At 43.5% G+C, this 25,166-nt stretch overlaps 1 long non-coding RNA gene across 2 annotated transcripts in view; it reads right to left on the minus strand.

The window, feature by feature from the left end:
• LOC137309619 (uncharacterized) overlaps positions 1 to 25,166 on the minus strand; it is a 154,165-nt gene that overhangs the window by 121,145 nt on the left and 7,854 nt on the right. The window contains exon 3 of one of the 2 annotated variants that reach the window (XR_010959912.1): positions 19,746 to 19,800. The exons of the other annotated variant lie outside the window; for it this stretch is intronic. This is a non-coding gene — a long non-coding RNA (uncharacterized lncRNA). Of the gene's footprint in view, positions 1 to 19,745; positions 19,801 to 25,166 lie in introns of those variants that run through there. 2 annotated transcript variants of the gene reach the window in all.

The raw sequence follows: 25,166 nt of genomic DNA on the forward strand, positions 1-25,166 counted from the left end.
GGTGTAGATGGTATATTAGTGAGTTACACTGGGGGTAGAAGGTATATTAGTGGGTTACACTGGGTGTAGAAGGTATATTAGTGGGTTACACTGGGTGTAGAAGGTATATTAGCGGGTTACACTGGGTGTGGAAGGTATATTAGTGAGTTACACTGGGTGCAGAAGGTATATTAGTGGGTTACACTGGGGGTAGAAGGTATATTAGTGGGTTACACTGGGTGTAGAAGGTATATTAGTGAATTACACTGGGGTTAGAAGGTATATTAGTGGGTTACACTGGGTGTGGAAGGTATATTAGTGGGTTACACTGGGTGTAGAAGGTATATTAGTGAGTTACACTGGGTGTAGAAGGTATATTAGTGAGTTACACTGGGTGCAGAAGGTATATTAGTGGGTTACACTGGGGGTAGAAGGTATATTAGTGGGTTACACTGGGTGTAGAAGGTATATTAGTGGGTTACACTGGGTGTAGAAGGTATATTAGTGAGTTACACTGGGGGTAGAAGGTATATTAGTGAGTTACACTGGGTGTAGAAGGTATATTAGTGAGTTACACTGGGGGTAGAAGGTATATTAGTGAGTTACACTGGGTGTAGAAGGTATATTAGTGAGTTACACTGGGTGCAGAAGGTATATTAGTGGGTTACACTGGGGGTAGAAGGTATATTAGTGGGTTACACTGGGTGTAGAAGGTATATTAGTGAGTTACACTGGGGGTAGAAGGTATATTAGTGGGTTACACTGGGTGTGGAAGGTATATTAGTGGGTTACACTGGGTGTAGAAGGTATATTAGTGAGTTACACTGGGGGTAGAAGGTATATTAGTGGGTTACACTGGGTGTGGAAGGTATATTAGTGGGTTACACTGGGTGTAGAAGGTATATTAGTGAGTTACACTGGGTGTAGAAGGTATATTAGTGGGTTACACTGGGGGTAGAAGGTATATTAGTGGGTTACACTGGGTGTAGAAGGTATATTAGTGGGTTACACTGGGTGTAGAAGGTATATTACTGGGTTACACTGGGTGTAGAAGGTATATTAGTGGGTTACACTGGGGGTAGAAGGTATATTAGTGGGTTACACTGGGTGTAGAAGGTATATTAGTGGGTTACACTGGGTGTAGAAGGTATATTAGTGGGTTACAGTGGGGTAGAAGGTATATTAGTGGGTTACACTGGGTGCAGAAGGTATATTAGTGAGTTACACTGGGTGTGGAAGGTATATCAGTGGGTTGCACTGGGTGTGGAAGGTATATTAGTGGGTTACACTGGGTGTAGAAGGTATATTAGTGAGTTACACTGGGAGTAGAAGGTATATTAGTGGGTTACACTGGGTGTAGAAGGTATATTAGTGGGTTACACTGGGTGTGGAAGGTATATTAGTGGGTTACACTGGGTGTAGAAGGTATATTAGTGGGTTACACTGGGTGTAGAAGGTATATTAGTGAGTTACACTGGGTGTAGAAGGTATATTAGTGGGTTACACTGGGTGTAGAAGGTATATTAGTGGGTTACACTGGGTGTAGAAGGTATATTAGTGGGTTACACTGGGTGTAGAAGGTATATTAGTGGGTTACACTGGGTGTGGAAGGTATATTAGTGGGTTACACTGGGTGCAGAAGGTATATTAGTGGGTTACACTGGGGGTAGAAGGTATATTAGTGAGTTACACTGGGTGTGGAAGGTATATTAGTGGGTTACACTGGGTGTAGAAGGTATATTAGTGGGTTACACTGGGTGTCGAAGGTATATTAGTGAGTTACACTGGGGGTAGAAGGTATATTAGTGGGTTACAGTGGGGTAGAAGGTATATTAGTGGGTTACACTGGGTGTAGAAGGTATATTAGTGGGTTACACTGGGGGTAGAAGGTATATTAGTGGGTTACACTGGGTGTGGAAGGTATATTAGTGAGTTGCACTGGGTGTAGAAGGTATATTAGTGAGTTACACTTGGTGTGGAAGGTATATTAGTGGGTTGCACTGGGTGTAGAAGGTATATTAGTGGGTTACACTGGGTGTCGAAGGTATATTAGTGAGTTACACTGGGGGTAGAAGGTCTATTAGTGGGTTACACTGGGTGTAGAAGGTATATTAGTGGGTTACACTGGGTGTGGAAGGTATATTAGTGGGTTACACTGGGTGTGGAAGGTATATTAGTGGGTTACACTGGGTGCAGAAGGTATATTAGTGGGTTACACTGGGTGTGGAAGGTATATTAGTGGGTTACACTGGGGGTAGAAGGTATATTAGTGGGTTACACTGGGGGTAGAAGGTATATTAGTGAGTTACACTGGGGGTAGAAGGTATATTAGTGGGTTACACAGGGTGTAGAAGGTATATTAGTGGGTTACACTGGGTGTAGAAGGTATATTAGTGAGTTACACTGGGGGTAGAAGGTATATTAGTGGGTTACACTGGGTGTAGAAGGTATATTAGTGGGTTACACTGGGTGTAGAAGGTATATTAGTGAGTTACACTGGGGGTAGAAGGTATATTAGTGAGTTACACTGGGTGCAGAAGGTATATTAGTGGGTTACACTGGGTGTAGAAGGTATATTAGTGGGTTACACTGGGTGTAGAAGGTATATTAGTGGGTTACACTGGGTGTAGAAGGTATATTGGTGAGTTACACTGGGTGTAGAAGGTATATTAGTGGGTTACACTGGGGGTAGAAGGTATATTAGTGGGTTACACTGGGTGTAGAAGGTATATTAGTGGGTTACACTGGGTGTAGAAGGTATATTAGTGAGTTACACTGGGGGTAGAAGGTATATTAGTGGGTTACACTGGGTGTAGAAGGTATATTAGTGGGTTACACTGGGTGTAGAAGGTATATTAGCGGGTTACACTGGGTGTGGAAGGTATATTAGTGAGTTACACTGGGTGTAGAAGGTATATTAGTGAGTTACACTGGGTGCAGAAGGTATATTAGTGGGTTACACTGGGGGTAGAAGGTATATTAGTGGGTTACACTGGGTGTAGAAGGTATATTAGTGAGTTACACTGGGTGTAGAAGGTATATTAGTGAGTTACACTGGGTGCAGAAGGTATATTAGTGGGTTACACTGGGGGTAGAAGGTATATTAGTGGGTTACACTGGGTGTAGAAGGTATATTAGTGGGTTACACTGGGTGTAGAAGGTATATTAGTGAGTTACACTGGGGGTAGAAGGTATATTAGTGAGTTACACTGGGTGTAGAAGGTATATTAGTGAGTTACACTGGGGGTAGAAGGTATATTAGTGAGTTACACTGGGTGTAGAAGGTATATTAGTGAGTTACACTGGGTGCAGAAGGTATATTAGTGGGTTACACTGGGGGTAGAAGGTATATTAGTGGGTTACACTGGGTGTAGAAGGTATATTAGTGAGTTACACTGGGGGTAGAAGGTATATTAGTGGGTTACACTGGGTGTGGAAGGTATATTAGTGGGTTACACTGGGTGTAGAAGGTATATTAGTGAGTTACACTGGGGGTAGAAGGTATATTAGTGGGTTACACTGGGTGTGGAAGGTATATTAGTGGGTTACACTGGGTGTAGAAGGTATATTAGTGAGTTACACTGGGTGTAGAAGGTATATTAGTGGGTTACACTGGGGGTAGAAGGTATATTAGTGGGTTACACTGGGTGTAGAAGGTATATTAGTGGGTTACACTGGGTGTAGAAGGTATATTAGTGGGTTACACTGGGTGTAGAAGGTATATTGGTGGGTTACACTGGGGGTAGAAGGTATATTAGTGGGTTACACTGGGTGTGGAAGGTATATTAGTGGGTTACACTGGGGGTAGAAGGTATATTAGTGAGTTACACTGGGTGTAGAAGGTATATTAGTGAGTTACACTGGGTGTAGAAGGTATATTAGTGGGTTACACTGGGTGTAGAAGGTATATTAGTGAGTTACACTGGGTGTAGAAGGTATATTAGTGGGTTACACTGGGTGTAGAAGGTATATTAGTGGGTTACACTGGGGGTAGAAGGTATATTAGTGAGTTACACTGGGGGTAGAAGGTATATTAGTGGGTTACACTGGGGGTAGAAGGTATATTAGTGGGTTACACTGGGGGTAGAAGGTATATTAGTGGGTTACACTGGGGGTAGAAGGTATATTAGTGGGTTACACTGGGGGTAGAAGGTATATTAGTGGGTTACACTGGGGGTAGAAGGTATATTAGTGAGTTACACTGGGTGTGGAAGGTATATTAGTGGGTTACACTGGGTGTAGAAGGTATATTAGTGGGTTACACTGGGTGTAGAAGGTATATTAGTGGGTTACACTGGGGGTAGAAGGTATATTAGTGGGTTACACTGGGTGTAGAAGGTATATTAGTGGGTTACACTGGGTGTGGAAGGTATATTAGTGGGTTACACTGGGTGTAGAAGGTATATTAGTGGGTTACACTGGGTGTGGAAGGTATATTAGTGGGTTACACTGGGTGTCGAAGGTATATTAGTGGGTTACACTGGGTGTAGAAGGTATATTAGTGGGTTACACTGGGTGTAAAAGGTATATTAGTGGGTTACACTGGGTGTAGAAGGTATATTAGTGGGTTACACTGGGTGTAGAAGGTATATTAGTGAGTTACACTGGGTGTAGAAGGTATATTAGTGGGTTACACTGGGGGTAGAAGGTATATTAGTGGGTTACACTGGGTGTGGAAGGTATATTAGTGGGTTACACTGGGGTAGAAGGTATATTAGTGGGTTACACTGGGTGTAGAAGGTATATTAGTGGGTTACACTGGGTGTCGAAGGTATATTAGTGGGTTACACTGGGTGTAGAAGGTATATTAGTGGGTTACACTGGGGGTAGAAGGTATATTAGTGGGTTACACTGGGGGTAGAAGGTATATTAGTGGGTTACACTGGGTGTAGAAGGTATATTAGTGGGTTACACTGGGTGTAGAAGGTATATTAGTGGGTTACACTGGGGATAGAAGGTATATTAGTTTATTACACTGGGTGTAGAAAGTATATTAGTGGGTTACACTGGGTGTAGAAGGTATATTAGTGGGTTACACTGGGGGTAGAAGGTATATTAGTGAGTTACACTGGGTGTAGAAGGTATATTAGTGGGTTACACTGGGGGTAGAAATATATTAGTGGGTTACACTGGGTGTAGAAGGTATATTAGTGGGTTACACTGGGTGTAGAAGGTATATTAGTGGGTTACACTGGGTGTAGAAGGTATATTAGTGAGTTACACTGGGGGTAGAAGGTATATTAGTGGGTTACACTGGGTGTAGAAGGGATATTAGTGGGTTACACTGGGGGTAGAAGGTATATTAGTGGGTTACACTGGGTGTAGAAGGTATATTAGTGGGTTACACTGGGTGTAGAAGGTATATTAGTGGGTTACACTGGGGGTAGAAGGTATATTAGTGGGTTACACTGGGGATAGAAGGTATATTAGTGGGTTACACTGGGTGTGGAAGGTATATTAGTGGGTTACACTGGGTGTAGAAGGTATATTAGTGGGTGACACTGGGTGTAGAAGGTATATTAGTGGGTTACACTGGGGGTAGAAGGTATATTAGTGGGTTACACTGGGTGTAGAAGGTATATTAGTGGGTTACACTGGGGGTAGAAGGTATATTAGTGGGTTACACTGGGGGTAGAAGGTATATTAGTGGGTTACACTGGGTGTAGAAGGTATATTAGTGGGTTACACTGGGTGTGGAAGGTATATTAGTGAGTTACACTGGGTGTAGAAGGTATATTAGTGGGTTACACTGGGGGTAGAAGGTATATTAGTGGGTTACACTGGGGATAGAAGGTATATTAGTGGGTTACACTGGGTGTGGAAGGTACATTAGTGGGTTACACTGGGTGTAAAAGGTATATTAGTGGGTTACACTGGGTGTAGAAGGTATATTAGTGAGTTACACTGGGTGTAGAAGGTATATCAGTGGGTTACACTGGGTGTAGAAGGTATATTAGTGAGTTACACTGGGGGTAGAAGGTATATTTGTGGGTTACACTGGGGGTAGAAGGTATATTAGTGGGTTACACTGGGGATAGAAGGTATATTAGTGGGTTACACTGGGTGTGGAAGGTATATTAGTGGGTTACACTGGGTGTGGAAGGTATATTAGTGGGTTACACTGGGTGTAGAAGGTATATTAGTGGGTTACACTGGGGGTAGAAGGTATATTAGTTGGTTACACTGGGGCTAGAAGGTATATTAGTGGGTTACACTGGGGTAGAAGGTATATTAGTGAGTTACACTGGGGGTAGAAGGTATATTAGTGGGTTACACTGGGTGTGGAAGGTATATTAGTGGGTTACACTGGGTGTAGAAGGTATATTAGTGGGTTACACTGGGTGTAGAAGGTATATTAGTGGGTTACACTGGGTGTGGAAGGTATATTAGTGGGTTACACTGGGGGCAGAAGGTATATTAGTGGGTTACACTGGGTGTGGAAGGTATATTAGTGGGTTACACTGGGTGTAGAAGGTATATTAGTGGGTTACACTGGGGTAGAAGGTATATTAGTGAGTTACACTGGGGGTAGAAGGTATATTAGTGGGTTACACTGGGTGTGGAAGGTATATTAGTGGGTTACACTGGGGGTAGAAGGTATATTAGTGAGTTACACTGGGTGTAGAAGGTATATTAGTGGGTTACACTGGGGGTAGAAGGTATATTAGTGGGTTACACTGGGTGTAGAAGGTATATTAGTGGGTTACACTGGGTGTAGAAGGTATATTAGTGGGTTACAGTGGGGGTAGAAGGTATATTAGTGGGTTACACTGGGTGTGGAAGGTATATTAGTGGGTTACACTGGGGGTAGAAGGTATATTAGTGGGTTACACTGGGTGTAGAAGGTATATTAGTGGGTTACACTGGGTGTAGAAGGTATATTAGTGGGTTACACTGGGTGTGGAAGGTATATTAGTGGGTTACACTGGGGGTAGAAGGTATATTAGTGGGTTACACTGGGTGTAGAAGGTATATTAGTGGGTTACACTGGGGGTAGAAGGTATATTAGTCAGTTACACTGGGTGGAGAAGGTATATTAGTGGGTTACACTGGGTGTAGAAGGTATATTAGTGGGTTACACTGGCTGTAGAAGGTATATTAGTGGGTTACACTGGGTGTAGAAGGTATATTAGTGGGTTACACTGGGTGTAGAAGGTATATTAGTGGGTTACACTGGGTGTAGAAGGTATATTAGTGGGTTACACTGGGGGAAGAAGGTATATTAGTGAGTTACACTGGGTGTAGAAGGTATATTAGTGGGTTACACTGGGGGTAGAAGGTATATTAGTGGGTTACACTGGGTGTAGAAGGTATATTAGTGGGTTACACTGGGTGTAGAAGGTATATTAGTGGGTTACACTGGGTGTAGAAGGTATATTAGTGGGTTACACTGGGTGTAGAAGGTATATTAGTGGGTTACACTGGGTGTAGAAGGTATATTAGTGGGTTACACTGGGTGTAGAAGGTATATTAGTGGGTTGCACTGGGGGTAGAAGGTATATTCGTCAGTTACACTGGGTGTAGAAGGTATATTAGTGGGTTACACTGGGTGTAGAAGGTATATTAGTGAGTTACACTGGGGGTAGAAGGTATATTAGTGGGTTACACTGGGTGTAGAAGGTATATTAGTGGGTTACACTGGGTGTAGAAGGTATATTAGTGGGTTACACTGGGTGTAGAAGGTATATTAGTGGGTTACACTGGGGGTAGAAGGTATATTGGTGAGTTACACTGAGGGTAGAAGGTATATTAGTGGGTTACACTGGGTGTAGAAGGTATATTAGTGGGTTACACTGGGTGTAGAAGGTATATTAGTGGGTTACACTGGGTGTAGAAGGTATATTAGTGGGTTACACTGGGTGTAGAAGGTATATTAGTGGGTTACACTGGGTGTAGAAGGTATATTAGTGGGTTACACTGGGTGTAGAAGGTATATTAGTGGGTTACACTGGGTGTAGAAGGTATATTAGTGGGTTACACTGGGTGTAGAAGGTATATTAGTGGGTTGCACTGGGGGTAGAAGGTATATTCGTCAGTTACACTGGGTGTAGAAGGTATATTAGTGGGTTACACTGGGTGTAGAAGGTATATTAGTGGGTTACACTGGGTGTAGAAGGTATATTAGTGGGTTGCACTGGGGGTAGAAGGTATATTAGTGGGTTACACTGGGGGTTGAAGGTATATTAGTGGGTTACACTGGGTGCGGAAGGTATATTAGTGGGTTACACTGGGGGTAGAAGGTATATTAGTGGGTTACACTGGGGGTAGAAGGTATATTAGTGGGTTCCACTGGGTGTAGAAGGTATATTAGTGGGTTACACTGGGGGTAGAAGGTATATTAGTGAGTTACACTGGGGGTAGAAGGTATATTAGTGAGTTACACTGGGGGAAGAAGGTATATTAGTGGGTTACACTGGGTGTAGAAGGTATATTAGTGGGTTACACTGGGTGTAGAAGGTATATTAGTGAGTTACACTGGGGGTAGAAGGTATATCAGTGAGTTACACTGGGTGTAGAAGGTATATTAGTGGGTTACACTGGGTGTAGAAGGTATATTAGTGGGTTACACTGGGTGTAGAAGGTATATTGGTGGGTTACACTGGGTGTAGAAGGTATATTAGTGGGTTACACTGGGTGTAGAAGGTATATTAGTGGGTTACACTGGGTGTAGAAGGTATATTAGTGGGTTACACTGGGTGTAGAAGGTATATTAGTGGGTTACACTGGGTGTAGAAGGTATATTAGTGGGTTACACTGGGTATAGAAGGTATATTAGTGGGTTACACTGGGTGTAGAAGGTATATTAGTGGGTTACACTGGGTGTAGAAGGTATATTAGTGGGTTACACTGGGGGAAGAAGGTATATTAGTGGGTTACACTGGGGGTAGAAGGTATATTAGTGGGTTACACTGGGGGTAGAAGGTATATTAGTGGGTTACACTGGGTGTAGAAGGTATATTAGTGAGTTACACTGGGTGTAGAAGGTATATTAGTGGGTTACACTGGGGGTAGAAGGTATATTAGTGGGTTACACTGGGTGTAGAAGGTATATTAGTGGGTTACACTGGGGGTAGAAGGTATATTAGTGGGTTACACTGGGGGTAGAAGGTATATTAGTGGGTTACACTGGGTGTAGAAGGTATATTAGTGAGTTACACTGGGTGTAGAAGGTATATTAGTGGGTTACACTGGGGGTAGAAGGTATATTAGTGGGTTACACTGGGTGTAGAAGGTATATTAGTGGGTTACACTGGGGGTAGAAGGTATATTAGTGAGTTACACTGGGTGTAGAAGGTATATTAGTGGGTTACACTGGGGGTAGAAGGTATATTAGTGGGTTACACTGGGTGTAGAAGGTATATTAGTGGGTTACACTGGGTGTAGAAGGTATATTAGTGGGTTACACTGGGTGTAGAAGGTATATTAGTGGGTTACACTGGGTGTAGAAGGTATATAAGTGGGTTGCACTGGGGGTAGAAGGTATATTCGTCAGTTACACTGGGTGTAGAAGGTATATTAGTGGGTTACACTGGGTGTAGAAGGTATATTAGTGAGTTACACTGGGGGTAGAAGGTATATTAGTGGGTTACACTGGGTGTAGAAGGTATATTCGTGGGTTACACTGGGTGTAGAAGGTACATTAGTGAGTTACACTGGGTGTAGAAGGTATATTAGTGGGTTACACTGGGTGTAGAAGGTATATTAGTGGGTTACACTGGGTGTAGAAGGTATATTAGTGAGTTACACTGGGTGTAGAAGTTATATTAGTGGGTTACACTGGGTGTGGAAGGTATATTAGTGGGTTACACTGGGTGTAGAAGGTATATTAGTGGGTTACACTGGGTGTAGAAGGTATATTAGTGGGTTACACTGGGTGTAGAAGGTATATTAGTGGGTTACACTGGGTGTGGAAGGTATATTAGTGGGTTACACTGGGGGTAGAAGGTATATTAGTCAGTTACACTGGGTGTAGAAGGTATATTAGTGGGTTACACTGGGTGTAGAAGGTATATTAGTGAGTTACACTGGGTGTAGAAGGTATATTAGTGGGTTACACTGGGTATAGAAGGTATATTAGTGGGTTACACTGGGTGTAGAAGGTATATTAGTGGGTTGCACTGGGTGTAGAAGGTATATTAGTGAGTTACACTGGGTGTAGAAGGTATATTAGTGGGTTACACTGGGTGTAGAAGGTATATTAGTGGGTTACACTGGGTGTAGAAGGTATATTAGTGGGTTACACTGGGTGTAGAAGGTATATTAGTGGGTTACACTGGGTGTGGAAGGTATATTAGTGGGTTACACTGGGTGTCGAAGGTATATTAGTGGGTTACACTGGGTGTAGAAGGTATATTAGTGGGTTACACTGGGTGTAAAAGGTATATTAGTGGTTTACACTGGGTGTAGAAGGTATATTAGTGGGTTACACTGGGTGTAGAAGGTATATTAGTGAGTTACACTGGGTGTAGAAGGTATATTCGTCCGTTACACTGGGTGTAGAAGGTATATTAGTGGGTTACACTGGGTGTAGAAGGTATATTAGTGGGTTACACTGGGTGTAGAAGGTATATTAGTGGGTTACACTGGGTGTAGAAGGTATATTAGTGGGTTACACTGGGGGTAGAAGGTATATTAGTGGGTTACACTGGGTGTAGAAGGTATATTAGTGGGTTACACTGGGTGTAGAAGGTATATTAGTGGGTTACACTGGGTGTAGAAGGTATATTAGTGGGTTACACTGGGTGTAGATGGTATATTAGTGGGTTACACTGGGGGAAGAAGGTATATTAGTGAGTTACACTGGGTGTAGAAGGTACATTAGTGGGTTACACTGGGTGTAGAAGGTATATTAGTGGGTTACACTGGGTGTAGAAGGTATATTAGTGGGTTACACTGGGGGTAGAAGGTATATTAGTGGGTTACACTGGGTGTAGAAGGTATATTAGTGGGTTACACTGGGTGTAGAAGGTATATTAGTGGGTTACACTGGGTGTAGAAGGTATATTAGTGGGTTACACTGGGGGTAGAAGGTATATTAGTGGGTTACACTGGGTGTAGAAGGTATATTAGTGGGTTACACTGGGTGTAGAAGGTATATTAGTGGGTTACACTGGGTGTAGAAGGTATATTAGTGGGTTACACTGGGTGTAGAAGGTATATTAGTGAGTTACACTGGGTGTAGAAGGTATATTAGTGGTTTACACTGGGGGTAGAAGGTATATTAGTGGGTTACACTGGGTGTAGAAGGTATATTAGTGGGTTACACTGGGTGTAGAAGGTATATTAGTGGGTTACACTGGGTGTAGAAGGTATATTAGTGGGTTACACTGGGGGAAGAAGGTATATTAGTGAGTTACACTGGGTGTAGAAGGTATATTAGTGGGTTACACTGGGTGTAGAAGGTATATTTGTGGGTTACACTGGGGGTAGAAGGTATATTAGTCAGTTACACTGGGTGTAGAAGGTATATTAGTGGGTTACACTGGGTGTAGAAGGTATATTAGTGGGTTACACTGGGTGTAGAAGGTATATTAGTGGGTTACACTGGGTGTGGAAGGTATATTGGTGGGTTACACTGGGGTAGAAGGTATATTAATGGTTACACTGGGTGTAGAAGGTATATTAGTGGGTTACACTGGGTGTAGAAGGTATATTAGTGGGTTACACTGGGTGTAGAAGGTATATTAGTGGGTTACACTGGGGGTAGAAGGTATATTAGTGGGTTACACTGGGTGTAGAAGGTATATTAGTGGGTTACACTGGGTGTAGAAGGTATATTAGTGGGTTACACTGGGGTAGAAGGTATATTAGTGGGTTACACTGGGGGTAGAAGGTATATTAGTGGGTTACACTGGGAGTAGAAGGTATATTAGTGAGTTACACTGGGTGTGGAAGGTATATTAGTGGGTTACACTGGGGGTAGAAGGTATATGAGTGGGTTACACTGGGTGTGGAAGGTATATTAGTGGGTTACACTGGGGGTAGAAGGTATATTAGTGAGTTACACTGGGGGTAGAAGGTATATTAGTGGGTTACACTGGGTGTAGAAGGTATATTAGTGGGTTACACTGGGTGTAGAAGGTATATCAGTGGGTTACAATGGGGGTAGAAGGTATATTAGTGGGTTACACTGGGTGTGGAAGGTATATTAGTGGGTTACACAGGGGGTAGAAGGTATATTAGTGGGTTACACTGGGATAGAAGGTATATTAGTGAGTTACACTGGGTGCAGAAGGTATATTAGTGAGTTACACTGGGTGTAGAAGGTATATTAGTGGGTGACACTGGGATAGAAGGTATATTAGTGAGTTACACTGGGGGTAGAAGGTATATTAGTGAGTTACACTGGGTGTAGAAGGTATATTAGTGGGTTACAATGGGGGTAGAAGGTATATTAGTGGGTTACACTGGGGGTAGAAGGTATATTAGTGGGTTACACTGGGGGTAGAAGGTATATTAGTGGGTTGCACTGGGTGTAGAAGGTATATTAGTGGGTTACACTGGGGGTAGAAGGTATATTAGTGGGTTACAATGGGGGTAGAAGGTATATTAGTGGGTTACACTGGGTGTAGAAGGTATATTAGTGGGTTACACTGGGGGAAGAAGGTATATTAGTGGGTTACACTGGGGGTAGAAGGTATATTAGTGGGTTACAATGGGGGTAGAAGGTATATCAGTGGGTTACACTGGGTGTAGAAGGTATATTAGTGGGTTACACTGGGTGTAGAAGGTATATTAGTGGGTTACACTGGGGGTAGAAGGTATATTAGTGGGTTACAATGGGGGTAGAAGGTATATTAGTGGGTTACACTGGGTGTGGAAGGTATATTAGTGAGTTACACTGGGTGTAGAAGGTATATTAGTGGGTTACACTGGGTGTAGAAGGTATATTAGCGGGTGACACTGGGATAGAAGGTATATTAGTGAGTTACACTGGGGGTAGAAGGTATATTAGTGAGTTACACTGGGTGTAGAAGGTATATTAGTGGGTTACACTGGGTGTAGAAGGTATATTAGTGGGTTACACTGGGTGTAGAAGGTATATTAGTGAGTTACACTGGGTGTAGAAAGTATATTAGTGAGTTACACTGGGTGTAGAAAGTATATTAGTGGGTTACACTGGGGGTAGAAGGTATATTAGTGGGTTACACTGGGTGTGGAAGGTATATTAGTGGGTTACACTGGGTGTAGAAGGTATATTAGTGGGTTACACTGGGGGTAGAAGGTATATTAGTGGGTTACACTGGGGGTAGAAGGTATATTAGTGAGTTACACTGGGTGTAGAAAGTATATTAGTGAATTACACTGGGTGCAGAAGGTATATTAGTGAGTTACACTGGGTGTAGAAGGTATATTAGTGGGTTACACTGGGGTAGAAGGTATATCAGTGGGTTGCACTGGGTGTGGAAGGTATATTAGTGGGTTACACTGGGTGTAGAAGGGATATTAGTGGGTTACACTGGGTGTAGAAGGTATATTAGTGAGTCACACTGGGTGTAGAAGGTATATTAGTGGGTTACACTGGGTGTAGAAGGTATATTAGTGAGTTACACTGGGTGTAGAAGGTATATTAGTGGGTTACACTGGGGGTAGAAGGTATATTAGTGAGTTACGCTGGGTGTAGAAGGTATATTAGTGGGTTACACTGGGTGTAGAAGGTATATTAGTGGGTTACACTGGGTGTAGAAGGTATATTAGTGAGTTACACTGGGTGTAGAAGGTATATTAGTGGGTTACACTGGGTGTAGAAGGTATATTAGTGGGTTACACTGGGTGTAGAAGGTATCTTAGTGGGTTACACTGGGTGTAGAAGGTATATTAGTGAGTTACACTGGGTGTAGAAGGTATATTAGTGGGTTACACTGGGTGTAGAAGGTATATTAGTGGGTTACACTGGGGGTAGAAGGTATATTAGTGAGTTACACTGGGTGTAGAAGGTATATTAGTGGGTGACACTGGGATAGAAGGTATATTAGTGAGTTACACTGGGGGTAGAAGGTATATTAGTGGGTTACACTGGGTGTAGAAGGTATATTAGTGGGTTACACTGGGTGTAGAAGGTATATTAGTGAGTTACACTGGGTGTAGAAGGTATATTAGTGAGTTGCACTTGGTGTAGAAGGTATATTAGTGAGTTACACTGGGGGTAGAAGGTATATTAGTGGGTTACACTGGGTGTAGAAGGTATATTAGTGGGTTACACTGGGTGTAGAAGGTATATTAGTGAGTTACACTGGGTGTAGAAGATATATTAGTGGGTGACACTGGGGGTAGAAGGTATATTAGTGGGTTACACTGGTGGTAGAAGGTATATTAGTGAGTTACACTGGGGGTAGAAGGTATATTAGTGAGTTACACTGGGGGTAGAAGGTATATTAGTGAGTTACACTGGGTGTAGAAGGTATATTAGTGGGTTACACTGGGTGTAGAAGGTATATTAGTGGGTTACACTGGGTGTAGAAGGTATATTAGTGGGTTACACTGGGAGTAGAAGGTATATTAGTGGGTTACACTGGGTTTGGAAGGGACATTAGTGAGTTACACTGGGTGTAGAAGGTATATTAGTGGGTTACACTGGGGGTAGAAGGTATATTAGTGGGTGACACTGGGGGTAGAAGGTATATTAGTGGGTTACACTGGGGGTAGAAGGTATATTAGTGAGTTACACTGGGTGTAGAAGGTATATTAGTGGGTTACACTGGGGGTAGAAGGTATATTAGTGGGTTACACTGGGTGTTGAAGGTATATTAGTGGGTTACACTGGGTGTAGAAGGTATATTAGTGGGTTACACTGGGTGTAGAAGGTATATTAGTGAGTTACACTGGGTGTAGAAGGTATATTAGTGGGTGACACTGGGGGTAGAAGGTATATTAGTGAGTTACACTGGGGGTAGAAGGTATATTAGTGGGTTACACTGGGTGTAGAAGGTATATTAGTGGGTTACACTGGGGGTAGAAGGTATATTAGTGGGTTACAATGGGGGTAGAAGGTATATTAGTGGGTTACACTGGGTGTGGAAGGTATATTAGTGAGTTACACTGGGTGTAGAAGGTATATTAGTGAGTTACACTGGGTGTAGAAGGTATATTAGTGGGTGACACTGGGATAGAAGGTATATTAGTGAGTTACACTGGGGGTAGAAGGTATATTAGTGAGTTACACTGGGTGTAGAAGGTATATTAGTGGGTTACACTGGGTGTGGAAGGTATATTAGTGGGTTACACTGGGTGTAGAAGGTATATTAGTGAGTTACACTGGGTGTAGAAAGTATATTAGTGAGTTACACTGGGTGTAGAAAGTATATTAGTGGGTTACACTGGGGGTAGAAGGTATATTAGTGGGTTACACTGGGTGTGGAAGGTATATTAGTGGGTTACACTGGGTGTAGAAGGTATATTAGTGGGTTACACTGGGGGTAGAAGGTATATTAGTGGGTTACACTGGGGGTAGAAGGTATATTAGTGAGTTACACTGGGTGTAGAAAGTATATTAGTGAATTACACTGGGTGTAGAAGGTATATTAGTGAGTTACACTGGGTGTAGAAGGTATATTAGTGGGTTACACTGGGGTAGAAGGTATATCAGTGGGTTGCACTGGGTGTGGAAGGTATATTAGTGGGTTACACTGGGTGTAGAAGGTATATTAGTGGGTTACACTGGGTGTAGAAGGTATATTAGTGAGTCACACTGGGTGTAGAAGGTATATTAGTGGGTTACACTGGGTGTAGAAGGTATATTAGTGAGTTACACTGGGTGTAGAAGGTATATTAGTGGGTTACACTGGGGGTAGAAGGTATATTAGTGAGTTACGCTGGGTGTAGAAGGTATATTAGTGGGTTACACTGGGTGTAGAAGGTATATTAGTTGGTTACACTGGGTGTAGAAGGTATATTAGTGAGTTACACTGGGTGTAGAAGGTATATTAGTGGGTTACACTGGGGGTAGAAGGTATATTAGTGGGTTACAATGGGGGTAGAAGGTATATTAGTGGGTTACAATGGGGGTAGAAGGTATATTAGTGGGTTACACTGGGTGTGGAAGGTATATTAGTGAGTTACACTGGGTGTAGAAGGTATATTAGTGGGTTACACTGGGGGTAGAAGGTATATTAGTGGGTTACACTGGGGGTAGAAGGTATATTAGTGGGTTACAATGGGGGTAGAAGGTATATTAGTGGGTTACACTGGGGGTAGAAGGTATATTAGTGGGTTACAATGGGGGTAGAAGGTATATTAGTGGGTTACACTGGGTGTGGAAGGTATATTAGTGAGTTACACTGGGTGTAGAAGGTATATTAGTGAGTTACACTGGGTGTAGAAGGTATATTAGTGGGTGACACTGGGATAGAAGGTATATTAGTGAGTTACACTGGGGGTAGAAGGTATATTAGTGAGTTACACTGGGTGTAGAAGGTATATTAGTGGGTTACACTGGGTGTAGAAGGTATATTAGTGGGTTACACTGGGTGTAGAAGGTATATTAGTGAGTTACACTGGGTGTAGAAAGTATATTAGTGAGTTACACTGGGTGTAGAAAGTATATTAGTGGGTTACACTGGGGGTAGAAGGTATATTAGTGGGTTACACTGGGTGTGGAAGGTATATTAGTGGGTTACACTGGGTGTAGAAGGTATATTAGTGGGTTACACTGGGGGTAGAAGGTATATTAGTGGGTTACACTGGGGGTAGAAGGTATATTAGTGAGTTACACTGGGTGTAGAAGGTATATTAGTGAGTTACACTGGGTGTAGAAGGTATATTAGTGGGTTACAGTGGGGTAGAAGGTATATCAGTGGGTTGCACTGGGTGTGGAAGGTATATTAGTGGGTTACACTGGGTGTAGAAGGTATATTAGTGGGTTACACTGGGTGTAGAAGGTATATTAGTGAGTCACACTGGGTGTAGAAGGTATATTAGTGGGTTACACTGGGTGTAGAAGGTATATTAGTGAGTTACACTGGGTGTAGAAGGTATATTAGTGGGTTACACTGGGGGTAGAAGGTATATTAGTGAGTTACGCTGGGTGTAGAAGGTATATTAGTGGGTTACACTGGGTGTAGAAGGTATATTAGTTGGTTACACTGGGTGTAGAAGGTATATTAGTGAGTTACACTGGGTGTAGAAGGTATATTAGTGGGTTACACTGGGTGTAGAAGGTATATTAGTGGGTTACACTGGGTGTAGAAGGTATATTAGTGGGTTACACTGGGTGTAGAAGGTATATTAGTGAGTTACACTGGGTGTAGAAGGTATATTAGTGGGTTACACTGGGTGTAGAAGGTATATTAGTGGGTTACACTGGGGGTAGAAGGTATATTAGTGAGTTACACTGGGTGTAGAAGGTATATTAGTGGGTGACACTGGGATAGAAGGTATATTAGTGAGTTACACTGGGGGTAGAAGGTATATTAGTGGGTTACACTGGGTGTAGAAGGTATATTAGTGGGTTACACTGGGTGTAGAAGGTATATTAGTGAGTTACACTGGGTGTAGAAGGTATATTCGTGAGTTGCACTTGGTGTAGAAGGTATATTAGTGAGTTACACTGGGGGTAGAAGGTATATTAGTGGGTTACACTGGGTGTAGAAGGTATATTAGTGGGTTACACTGGGTGTAGAAGGTATATTAGTGAGTTACACTGGGTGTAGAAGATATATTAGTGGGTGACACTGGGGGTAGAAGGTATATTAGTGGGTTACACTGGTGGTAGAAGGTATATTAGTGAGTTACACTGGGGGTAGAAGGTATATTAGTGAGTTACACTGGGGGTAGAAGGTATATTAGTGAGTTACACTGGGTGTAGAAGGTATATTAGTGGGTTACACTGGGTGTAGAAGGTATATTAGTGGGTTACACTGGGTGTAGAAGGTATATTAGTGGGTTACACTGGGAGTAGAAGGTATATTAGTGGGTTACACTGGGTTTGGAAGGGACATTAGTGAGTTACACTGGGTGTAGAAGGTATATTAGTGGGTTACACTGGGGGTAGAAGGTATATTAGTGGGTGACACTGGGGGTAGAAGGTATATTAGTGGGTTACACTGGGGGTAGAAGGTATATTAGTGAGTTACACTGGGTGTAGAAGGTATATTAGTGGGTTACACTGGGGGTAGAAGGTATATTAGTGGGTTACACTGGGTGTTGAAGGTATATTAGTGGGTTACACTGGGTGTAGAAGGTATATTAGTGGGTTACACTGGGTGTAGAAGGTATATTAGTGAGTTACACTGGGTGTAGAAGGTATATTAGTGGGTGACACTGGGGGTAGAAGGTATATTAGTGAGTTACACTGGGGGTAGAAGGTATATTAGTGGGTGACACTGGGGGTAGAAGGTATATTAGTGAGTTACACTGGGGGTAGAAGGTATATTAGTGGGTTACACTGGGTGTAGAAGGTATATTAGTGAGTTACACTGGGGGTAGAAGGTATATTAGTGAGTTACACTGGGTGTAGAAGGTATATTAGTGAGTTACACTGGGGGTAGAAGGTATATTAGTGGGTTACACTGGGGGTAGAAGGTATATTAGTGGGTTACACTGGGTGTAGAAGGTATATTAGTGGGTTACACTGGGGGTAGAAGGTATATTAGTGAGTTACACTGGGTGTAGAAGGTATATTAGTGAGTTACACTGGGGGTAGAAGGTATATTAGTGGGTTACACTGGGGGTAGAAGGTATATTAGTGGGTTACACTGGGGGTAGAAGGTATATTAGTGGGTTACACTGGGTGTAGAAGGTATATTAGTGGGTTACACTGGGGGTAGAAGGTATATTAGTGAGTTACACTGGGTGTAGAAGGTATATTAGTGAGTTACACTGGGTGTCGAAGGTATATTCGTGGGTTACACTGGGTGTAGAAGGTATATTAGTGAGTTACACTGGGTGTCGAAGGTATATTAGTGGGTTACACTGGGTGTAGAAGGTATATTAGTGAGTTACACTGGGTGTCGAAGGTATATTAATGAGTAACACTGGGTGTAGAAGGTATATTCGTGGGTTACACTGGGTGTAGAAGGTATATTAGTGGGTTACACTGGGAGTAGAAGGTATATTAGTGAGTTACACTGGGGGTAGAAGGTATATTAGTGGGTTACACTGGGGGTAGAAGGTATATTAGTGGGTTACACTGGGGGTAGAAGGTATATTAGTGAGTTACACTGGGGGTAGAAGGTATATTAGTGAGTTACACTGGGTGTAGAAGGTATATTAGTGGGTTACACTGGGGGTAGAAGGTATATTAGTGGGTTACACTGGGGGTAGAAGGTATATTAGTGAGGTACACTGGGTGTAGAAGGTATATTAGTGAGTTACACTGGGGGTAGAAGGTATATTAGTGGGTTACACTGGGGGTAGAAGGTATATTAGTGAGTTACACTGGGTGTAGAAGGTATATTAGTGGGTTACACTGGGTGTAGAAGGTATATTAGTGAGTTACACTGGGTGTAGAAGGTATATTAGTGAGTTACACTGGGGGTAGGAGGTATATTAGTGAGTTACACTGGGGGTAGAAGGTATATTAGTGAGTTACACTGGGTGTGGAAGGTATATTAGTGGGTTACACTGGGTGTAGAAGGTATATTAGTGAGTTACACTGGGGGTAGAAGGTATATTAGTGGGTTACACTGGGGGTAGAAGGTATATTAGTGGGTTACACTGGGGGTAGAAGGTATATTAGTGGGTTACACTGGGGGTAGAAGGTATATTAGTGGGTTACACTGGGGGTCGAGGTATATTAGTGGGTTACACTGGGGGTCGAGGTATATTTACCTCCTCACCATCGATTCCGGTCTCCCCTTTTTCTCCTCTGGGTCCTCGTGCCCCCTGAAGGCCGAAAATGAAGGAGCTGAAATTTCCTCATGCAATAATCACAGCGCTCAATACCCAACAGAGCAGCTGGGATATCCAGCAGGGACCAGCAGGGACACTGACCAGCAGGGACACTGACCAGCAGGGACCAGCAGGGACACTGACCAGCAGGGACCATCAGTAGTCATTGATTGAGCTGGCGCTGTTGGAACTGGGTTTGATCTCCCCGACCAGCAGGCTCCAGTGGATTCCTTCCCCACAGACCGTCTCTTTCCTCACTGACTCTGTCGGCTCCCTGTGCTTGTGCTGCTGTTGGTCCAGCTTCTTATCACCGGGAGAAGAGGTTCACTCAAGGAGCTGAGGCAGGAGTCCCTGCTGTTGCGTGACGCAAGCCTGGGTACAGTCCACCTGTACTCCGTAGGGTCACATACTGGAGGGGACAACGATAATCAATCATGGAATCATAGAAAGTTTACGGCACAGAGAGAGGCCATTTGGCCCATCGTGTCCGTGCCGGCTGAGAAATGAGCCACCCAGCCTAATCCCACTTTCCCGCACATGCTCCGTAGCCCTGTAGGTCCCGGCTCTTCAGGTGCTCATCCAGGTACTTTTTTAAATGAGTTGAGGGTTTCTGCCTTTCCCACCCTCTCAGGCAGTGAGTTCCAGACCCCCACCACCCTCTGGGTGAAAAATGTTTCCTCATTTCCGCTCTCATCCTTCTACCAATCACTTTAAATCTATGCCCCCTGGTCACTGACCCCTCTGCTAAGGGAAATAGGTCCTCCCTATCCACTCTATCTAGACCCCACATAATTTTATACACCTCAATTAAATCTCCCCTCAGCCTCCTCTGTTCCAAAGAGAACAACCCCAGCCTATCCAATCTTTCCTCATAGCTAAAATTCTCCAGTCCTGGCAACATCCTCGTAAATCTCCTCTGTACCCTCTCTAGTGCAATCACATCTTTCCTGTAATGTGGTGACCAGAACTGTACACAGTACTCAAGCTTTTTTTAAATTTATTCATGGGATATGGGTGTCGCTGTTAGGAAGGGAGTTCCAGGATTTTGACCCAGCGACGATGAAGGAACGGCGATATATTTCCAAGTCGGGATGGTGTGTGACTTGGAGGGGAACGTGCAGGTGGTGTTGTTCCCATGTACCTGCTGCCCTTGTCCTTCTAGGTGGTAGAGGTCGCGGGTTTGGGAGGTGCTGTCGAAGAAGCCTTGGCGAGTTGCTGCAGTGCATCCTGTGGATGGTGCACACTGCAGCCACAGTGCGCCAGTGGTGAAGGGAGTGCATGTTTAGGGTGGTGGATGGGGTACCAATCAAGCGGGCTGCTTTGTCTTGGATGGTGTCGAGCTTCTTGAGTGTTGTTGGAGCTGCACTCATCCAGGCAAGTGGAGAGTATTCCATCACACTCCTGACTTGTGCCTTGTAGATGGTGGAAAGGCTTTGGGGAGCCAGGGGGTGAGTTACTCGCCGCAGAATACCCAGCCTCTGACCTGCTCTTGTATCCACAGTATTTATGTGGCTGGTCCAGTTAAGTTTCTGGTCAATGGTGACCCCCAGGATGTTGATGGTGGGGGATTCGGCGATGGTAATGCCATTGAATGTCAAGGGGAGGTGGTTAGACCCTCTCTTGTTGGAGATGGTCATTGCCTGGCGCGAATGTTACTTGCCACTTATCTGCCCAAGCCTGGATGTTGTCCAGGTCTTGCTGCATGCGGGCTCGGACTGCTTCATTATCTGAGGGGTTGCGAATGGAACTGAACACTGTGCAATCATCAGCGAACATCCCCATTTCTGACCTTATGATGGAGGGAAGGTCATTGATGAAGCAGCTGAAGATGGTTGGGCCGAGGACACTGCCCTGAGGAACTCCTGCAGCAATGTCCTGGGGCTGAGATGATTGGCCTCCAACAACCACTACCATCTTCCTTTGCGCCAGGTATGACTCCAGCCACTAAGCTGTGGCCCAACCAGTGTTTTGTACAGTTCCAGCATAACCTCCCTGCTCTTATATTCTATGCCTCGACTAATAAAGGAAAGTATCCCGTATGCCTTTTTAACCACCTTATCTACCTGTCCTGCTACCTTCAGGGATCTGTGGACATGCACTCCAAGGTCCCTCTCTTCCTCTACACCTCTCAGTATCCTCCCATTTATTGTGGACTCCCTTGCCTTGTTTGTTCTTCCCAAATGCATTACCTCACACTTCTCCGGATTGAATTCCATTTGCCACTTTTCTGCCCACCTGACCAGTCCATTGATATCTTCCTGCAGTCTACAGCTTTCCTCCTCACTATCAACAACACGGCCAATTTTTGTATCATCTGCAAACTTCTTAATCATGCCCCCTACGTTTAAGTCCAAATTGTTAATGTATACCACAAAAAGCAAAGGACCTCGTACCGAGCCCTGCGGAACCCCACTGGGAACAGCCTTCCAGACTCAAAAACACCCGTCGACCATTACCCTTTGCTTCCTGCCACTGAGCCAATTTTGGATCCAATTTGCCACATTCCTTTGGATCCCATGGGCTTTTACTTTTTTGACCAATCAACCATGTGGGACCTTGTCAAAAGCTTTGCTAAAATCCATGTAGACGACATCAAACGCGCTACCCTCATCGACCCTCCTCGTCACCTCCTCAAAAAATTCCATCAAGTTCGTCAGACACGACCTTCCCTCAACAAATCCGTGCTGACTGTCCTTGATTACTCTGTGCCTTTCTAAATGACGGTTTATCCTGTCCCTCAGAATTGATTCCAATAATTTGCCCACCACCGAGGTTGGACTGACTGGCCTGTAATTACTCGGTCGATCCCTCGCTCCCTTTTTAAATAATGGTAGAATGTTAGCAGTCCTCCAATCCTCCAGCACTACTCCTGTATCCAGTGAGGATTGGAAAATGATGGTCAGAGCCTCCGCTATTTCCTCCCTTGCTTCTTTTAACAACCTGGGATACATTTCATCCAGGCCTGGTGATGCTAATCCCCTTAATACTTCCTCTCTCACTGTGTTTATCCCATCCAATATTTCACACTCCTCCTTAACTACAATCTCTGCATCGTCCCCCTCCTTTGTGAAGACCGATGCAAAATATTATGAACCATTCCCACATCTTCCACCTCCACACATAGCTTATCTTTTTGGTCTTTAACAGGCCCTACTCTTTCCTTAGTTACCCTCTTGCTCTTAATGTATTTATAAAACATCTTTGGGTTTTCTTTAATTTTATCTGCTAATATTTTTTCATGCCCTCTCTTTGCTTTCCTAATTTCCTTTTTAATTTCACCCCTGCACTTTCCATACTCTGAGCTTTCTGTAGTATTGAGTTCTCGGTGTCTGACATAAGCTTCCCTATTTTGCCTTACCCTGTCTGCTCCTGGTCATCCAGGGGGCTCTAGATTTGGCAGTCCCTCCCTTTTCCTTTGTGGGAACATGTTTACTCTGAACCCCTTGAATCTCCCCCTTGAATGTCTCCCACTGCTCTGACACTGATTCACCTTCAAGGAGCTGTTTCCAGTCCACTTTTGCTAAATCACTTCTCAGTTTAGTAAAATTGGCCTTTCCCCAATTGAAAACTTTAACTCCTGCTCGGTCTTTGTCCTTTTCCATAACTATGGTAAAACTAACTGTATTATGATCACTACCACCAAAATACTCTCCCACTGCTACTCCTTCTACCTTCATGTCCTCGAACTAAATCCAGAACTGTCCCCCCTCTCATTGGGCTTGCTCTATACTGGCGAGAAACATTCTCCTGTATGCAATTTAAGAACTCTGCACCCTCTATATCATTCACACCGTTTGTATCCCAGTTAATATTAAGGATAATCATCCCCAGCACAACCTTAAATCGTCACACAATACTCCCATCGGGTGGATTATATATAGAATAACAGCTACCCGGGAGTGAGTTACAGACTGGAATCTAATCGAGGGGTTCGGGGGGTTTATATATAGAATAACAGATACCCAGGAGTGAGTTACAGACTGGAATCTAATCGAGGGGTTCGGGGGGTTTATATATAGAATAACAGATACCTGGGAGAAAGTAACAGACTGGAATCTAATCGAGGGGTTCGGGGGGTTTATATATAGAATAACAGATACCTGGGAGAAAGTAACAGACTGGAATCTAATCGAGGGGTTCGGGGGGTTTATATATAGAATAACAGATACCTGGGAGAAAGTAACAGACTGGAATCTAATCGAGGGGTTCGGGGGGTTTATATATAGAATAACAGATACCTGGGAGAAAGTAACAGACTGGAATCTAATCGAGGGGTTCGGGGGGTTTATATATAGAATAACAGATACCTGGGAGAAAGTAACAGACTGGAATCTAATCGAGGGGTTCGGGGGGTTTATATATAGAATAACAGATACCCGGGAGTGAGTTACAGACTGGAATCTAATCGAGGGGTTCGGGGGGTTTATATATAGAATAACAGATACCCGGGAGTGAATTACAGACTGGAATCTAATCGAGGGGTTCGGGGGGTTTATATATTGAATAACAGATACCCGGGAGTGAATTACAGACTGGAATCTAATCGAGGGGTTCGGAGGGGTTTATATATAGAATAATAGATACCCGGGAGTGAGTTACAGACTGGAATCTAATCGAGGGGTTCGGAGGGGTTTATATATAGAATAATAGATACCCGGGAGTGAGTTACAGACTGGAATCTAATCGAGGGGTTCGGAGGGGTTTATATATAGAATAACAGATACCAGGGAGTGAGTTACAGGCTGGAATCTAATCGAGGGGTTCGGAGGGGTTTATATATAGAATAACAGATACCCGGGAGTGAATTACAGACTGGAATCTAATCGAGGGGTTCGGAGGGGTTTATATATAGAATAACAGATACCCGGGAGTGAGTTACAGACTGGAATCTAATCGAGGGGTTCGGAGGGGTTTATATATAGAATAATAGATACCCGGGAGTGAGTTACAGACTGGAATCTAATCGAGGGGTTCGGAGGGGTTTATATATAGAATAACAGATACCAGGGAGTGAGTTACAGGCTGGAATCTAATCGAGGGGTTCGGAGGGGTTTATATATAGAATAACCGATACCCGGGAGTGAGTTACAGACTGGAATCTAATCGAGGGGTTCGGAGGGTTTATATATAGAATAACAGATACCCGGGAGTGAGTTACAGACTGGAATCTCATCGAGGGGTTCGGAGGGTTTATATATAGAATAACAGATACCCGGGAGTGAGTTACAGACTGGAATCTAATCAAGGGGTTCGGGGGTTTATATATAGAATAACAGATACCCGGGAGTGAGTTACAGACTGGAATCTAATCGAGGGATTCAGGGGGTTTATATAAAGTATATCAGATACCCAGGAGTGGG

Source organism: Heptranchias perlo, unplaced genomic scaffold (genome assembly GCF_035084215.1).
Source record: "Heptranchias perlo isolate sHepPer1 unplaced genomic scaffold, sHepPer1.hap1 HAP1_SCAFFOLD_172, whole genome shotgun sequence".
Lineage (NCBI taxonomy): Eukaryota > Metazoa > Chordata > Chondrichthyes > Hexanchiformes > Hexanchidae > Heptranchias > Heptranchias perlo.